This window comes from Acyrthosiphon pisum, chromosome A3, assembly GCF_005508785.2.
Source record: "Acyrthosiphon pisum isolate AL4f chromosome A3, pea_aphid_22Mar2018_4r6ur, whole genome shotgun sequence".
Taxonomy (NCBI): Eukaryota; Metazoa; Arthropoda; class Insecta; order Hemiptera; family Aphididae; genus Acyrthosiphon; species Acyrthosiphon pisum.
The window spans coordinates 8852401-8858717 of record NC_042496.1 but is presented as its reverse complement, the minus strand read 5'-3'; positions in this window follow the sequence as shown (position 1 = coordinate 8858717).

Here is a 6317-nt window from a genome sequence, read left to right as displayed (position 1 = left end):
GTTTTATTATTATTATTTGAAAACCAACAATGAACAGAAAATAAAAAACATGCAATATATATTCAACAACTATAGGAGTTGAAGAAAAACCATCTCAACGCATTAGCATTAAACGCCTTATACATCTCTTTATTTTGAATACTATGCAATCGCAAAACCAAGTAACGTTTTGGTTGACAACAATTTTATTTTTTATTACATTATTTTTATGATTATATTGTATAAAAATAGAAAAACCCTTAAAAATATAATTAATTGTAAGATATTTAATAAAACAATATCAATAATCAATTATTTTTCTGAACAGGAATGCGGAGACTTTGCAGTAGATTTATTGATGTGATTCACACCTACCTTATTTTTATATTTTGGATAGGATATCTAGATGAACTGTTAGTTATTTTAGCTTTATGGACTCAATGAAACTCGATGACAGTATGAATTTTCATATTATCGTGTTTCATATTATGAAATTTTAGACAAACATTTTTCGCTTTTTCATTCCTGCTCATCCGCATTGGGAGCATTGAAACCTGCCCCAGTAAGAAAAATACAACCGAGTGAATTATTAAATGTATACACAATATTTTGGCAATACGTAGTGTGTCTTAAGGGGTACCGGGTATTAAACGATTTAACTGAAGATATGTGTAGGTATATGATTTAAAGTGATGGTTTATTATTTTATTAAGATGGTTATGGAAAGAGATACGAGTTTTAATGTAATCATAATTAAACATTTAATTTACTTGTTCCAACCCGACGAAAACTGGTTGCCGCCGGGTCGCTTCTTATTTGAACAGAGTAAGATGTATTAAAACGTAGTAGGTGCAGGTGGGTAGATCCATAAAATAACTAAATCTAATTTTTAAAAGTATAAAATCATTATATAATAATTTAATATTAATTATTATTATAAAAAATATTCCATACAAGTTACAAAATTGTATTATAAAAGTATAGACACATCGGCTTGTTTTTGTTGTTATGTAAGTTACATGTTTTATGTTTGATGTTTATTGAAATACAATTTTTAAAATCCTAAAATATTGTGGCTTTAGGTGCGCGTTGCATGTAACATTAATTCAACTTTAAGCTCACTTCGACACATCTATAATAAATCTAATAAATTTATAATTTTGAGAAAAATATTATTTAGTATGAAAGAACACATCATCTGTGAGGGTTAAGTGGAAAAAAATATTAAAGAATTATAAAACCTCCATAAATAATAGTCCTGGTATATAGATTTACTAATTTCCAATTACCAATATATGGCACTTTAGCCAAAGTTTAACTCAAAACCTTTGTACTTATTGTAATGGATATTATTAAACATTCCTTGATTTTTCTTCACATAATACTACTTATTATATTATATTTTAATCCATTATTCAAAATCTATTAACAGATCGTCGAAATACTCAAGTAAATATCGCATCGGGCATTTCACATACAAAAAAAAAATCGCAAGAATCAGATAAAAGAGAAGTCGGTCGGTGTATTATATCAGTTAAAAAGAAAAAAAAAGAAAGTAAAAAAAAGTGCACCAGGCTAAAGGGCGTGCCTTTATTTCGTTAAATCTATCGATGTTATTTCTTTTTCAGTGTATATACATATACGTTCCTCCTGCTCACCCGCGTGCTACTCTCCTGTCGTCTGTATATATATATAATAAATTATACGCGTGTATTGTGTATGTATCTTAGCGGAGTTCGAATGGAGAAACGTCTTTGCCCCTACCCCCAAATAGGATTATATACATAAACAGAGACGAACAACTGCACATCATAATCGAACGCAAACGCACGCGCGTGAATATTCGTCGCGGCCGTCCTAAATCGTCAGGTGGCCTATGTCGAGCCGAAATCGCAAACTAATCAAATTATTATACCACCGTCGTCCTGTATAATAATATAACATTATAAAACCGTCCGAGCGTGCGAACTCCGCGACGCGACGGTCCGCAGTTTATTTGAAAACAAACCAGATACGTATAAACAATAACGCCGAGGCGAAAAATAGCAACAGCAAAATGTTATCCTTATTATATTATTACGATAATACTTAACATGGTATATTTTCGTGTCGAACGGACATTATATTATACCGCCGAAACAACCGAGAGACGTATTGTCTACTGCGCGTTAGTTTTTTTTTTTTTACCAACCATGATCTGCCGCGCCTAGGCAAGGAGTAATTATTATTCCAACACAAAATATGTTCGTAGCAGAACGCTGCAAGAATAAATGTTTTCATGTAACTCAAAAGTCAAAGCATAATAATATTATATTGCGTCATACCATACATATTTACAAATGTAGAATAGTTTTATGAAATTGTCTATGTAGGTATATAAAATAACAAACACTGCAGCACTAATTGTTTTTGTTTACAATCATTTTAAAGGGGTATAGTGAAATTGAGTAATTGTAATTAAATTTTACGCTATATTATTATATCCATTGTCTAACACTCTTTAATCTAAACTATTATAAAGTTTAAACTTTGTAATGCTTGAATAAACATTATAAAAAACTATGGGTTTTTCATTATTCGATGATAAAATGTTGGTACAAATATTTTGTATCAAAGCTAATAAAACTATAAGAATATAAGTACCTACCAAGCGCAAGCGCAAGCGTTGTAGTTTAATTTATATTTTATCATTTTTTGTGAAAAAATCACAAAAAAATGATTGGACAAAAGATAAGTGTTCTGTGTAATATTAGCTAATATTTGCATTGAAGAGATTAGATTGAGAGAGTTCGGGATAAAGTAACTTTTTTTAATATTAAATATTCAAATTTTAATCCAACGCCTAATCTAATCTGATGTTTAATTTACTATTATTACATTAATTGTGTTTTACAGCCAGAGAGTTGAGGGACCCATCAATATTGAATATATTCCACCAGTTTTACAACAAACTATCGATTCCAAAACTTACCAACTTAAGCCGGTGATCATCTTAGTTATTTACGACTTTATTAATTAATTAAAAATGCATTTGGCTCAATTATCTAATAAAAAATATTTTCTCAAACGTATGTTTGGAATTTTAGAAATAAAGTGGGAACATAAGTGTAGATATTGAATGACCAAATTATTTTAATATCATACATGGCGTATAATCACGGAACCTATGAGGTACCTATACAAGCCTTCCATGCATTATATTATAACCAAATTGATATATTCCTTGTTATACCTAGACTGATCTTCAAGACCCCAATACGTGTGATTATTTCGTTATTATTATTATTATTATTATTATTATTATTATACTACCTACTTACTTTTGTTTCCGATTCAAGCACCGATTCGATAGACATAAATTTGTATTATTTGCACCGTATATTATTATTATAATATCAGACATTCAGACAACACGACGATCTATATAGGTGCACAATATGGCGTTTGTTTATATAAACGTTTCATAAAATATATTCATACTGTGCATCACGCTATTAATAATGTATTACAATATAATATACCAGTCAAGCTGTTGATTTTTTTTCTATACATACGCGTATACTATTACGTTTTTCTATCTAAATTGCGTGCAGGCCGCTTAAATTTTAACAAAATAGTAAACGAAAACATTTTCCAATTAGATACGATTTTGCTATTTAATGTTTAGATTTTTCCGTCGCGTGTCTTGTCTTATACATGCTTGAATACCACAAATATTTGAAAATGTCAGTAAAACTATCGGTTACATCCTTTTAAAGAAAGAAATTGTTTTTTTTTCTTCGGTTACTTCTTCGGTACCAAAAATATAATAATATTATAAAAATAATAATAAAATTATGCTGTACCTATAATATTAGTTATGTTTGTAAAGAAATTATAAATAATTGTACTAACAAAAATAATGTTTATTTATTATTTTAATAGAATAATAATACTATTGCATTTATGTTATTGTTAGTCACGAATCACTATATCCGTATAAGGTGTAAATTTCCAACAGTATAATATTATTATATACTACTTACTACTTATAGGTCAATGTTCAAAGAAAATATTAAAATTGTATTGAACAATTAAGCCCACATGAAATGTTTTTTTTATCCTTTCTGTATTCACATAAACTATAAACACGACATGACTTAATAGATCAGCAAAAAAAAACTATATGAATTTATTGTTTATTATTGGTGGTACATGGGTTTACTCGGCATTTGCAGAGTTTTGACTTGCAAAAGAATAGAAAACACGATTTTGCGAGATGTGTATATTATTATATGACATTATCTGCTGCAGTGCTTTCGTTTTAGAACAATGCATTTGATTCGTATAAATGACTAACGAATAATAAATATAGTCAAGTGCTGCATACTGTGTGGAATGATAAGTGCACATCAGCGTGTTGTTTGATAAAAAAAAGAACCAAACCGTTATTTTTGTTTTAAAAATGAATTATTGTTTGGGTTAAGCAGGCGAATTAAAACTATCAAATAAAAGTATTACACTATTATAATATATAAAATATATTTTCATTATTATATGTATCCTAATATTGATTTGATATTAAGCCGTTTGAAAATAAACAGGTGCAAAATGCGGACCACGAGGAAAACAAAATTGTAGCGTACCAATGGGTCTCGCAGAATTACGTAGGTATTTATACATAGGTACAAATTGAGAGGGGCTTGGGGAGCTAAGCCCCTCCCCAAAATTAGCCGTAGCCCCCCAAAAAACATAGGACATACAATTTTAAAATACTATATTGCAATGGTCAGCTCGCCTTTAATATATTCAGCCGCCCCCCCCCCCAAGTCAAAAATTGAAATTGTGCCTATGTATTTATATCAAAAATGTATAAATTTTATTCGTGAAATCACTGCCGACAATTTTGTTAGCTAAAAGAAAAGAATGCAAACGTATTGCTTTAAGTCTAGTCGTCTAGTAGATCTCTCACATTTCATTCTAAATCTAAAATAAATCAATGGTTTTATTTTATTTGGAAAAAACAACTTGATATAAAGACTATATTATTCTATATAGACGAATGGTAGCATAATTACTGACGAAATTAAAAAAAAAACTTTTTCTAACTATTTTATCATTTTTTGGCATTAAATTAAAAAAATAAAAACAACGTGGATTAGTATTAAAAATTAAAATAGCTTATGGAATCAATAAAAAATTAGAACCTATTGAAAAACCCATTGAAAAATTTCGTGATTTTTTTTTTATTTAATACAAAGTAAACATCGCCCATTAACACTTGGTAGCATTAAAGTTTAAACTATGTTTATAAAACTAAATAAAACAGCAGTGACTAATATTTTTATTACAGTTTTATCATTTATATTTTATGAACAATAATTATTATAGAAGCGCCGGCAAAACACTGTGGTGTTATAATTAGTAGTAACTCTATGGTAATAAAAAATGATATTCAGTACAATAAGTTCTTTAGTATACCTACCTGGAGGAAACGTACGCGTAGGTACGTGTTATTTGAATTACAGATTTTCTATGGAAAATGTAAACAACTGTTATTAATATTATTTCGTTCCTAAAATCCAAAATGTCATATTATATCTATTGTGTATAATATGATATTACTTTTAGTCAGATTACCCATGATTGTTTTATATTTTTGTAGATGATTTATTCAAGCAATTGATTTGGTATTTATAAAATATTTTACAATATAAAATATATTGAAATATTTAACAGGATCCAAATAATTGAAAAATCATTTTGTAAATGAAAAAAATTATATCTCTACCTATTATTAAGTAGGTACTTTAAAAAATATCAATTTCATGAACATGATTTTGGGCTGGGTACAGATATTTTATTTTTCTAACAGATTTTGCAAAATAGACTTATTTTTTGTTGTGGTTAGGTATACTTATTAACAAAAATAGATCATGTATTTTCCTTGAAAAAGAAAAATATCGAGTAGTGTACTAGGCCGTATATCATTTGCGCATCATACCTGTGCCAAAATATCGTACAGCGTTTGCGCATCGGCGGCAGATTATCGTTTGCGCATCGTCTGTTTACCTGCACCATATTATCGTACATCATAAGCGCATCAAAATTCTAAACAATAGAAGGGTATAAAAATAATTGTACACACATAATATTATATAGATATTGAATAATTTAATATACATAGGCACAAGTTTTTGTTCAATAAGCATTCAAAGTTCAAATGATGACCAAATTTATAAAAAGCTCAACAATTTGCAAATTATTTTGTAGTTAATAATTTAATATTCAGTTGAATCAGGTACATTCATCGGCGCAACTAGACCTATACTTTTGAGGGTGCACAAATTATAAAGAAT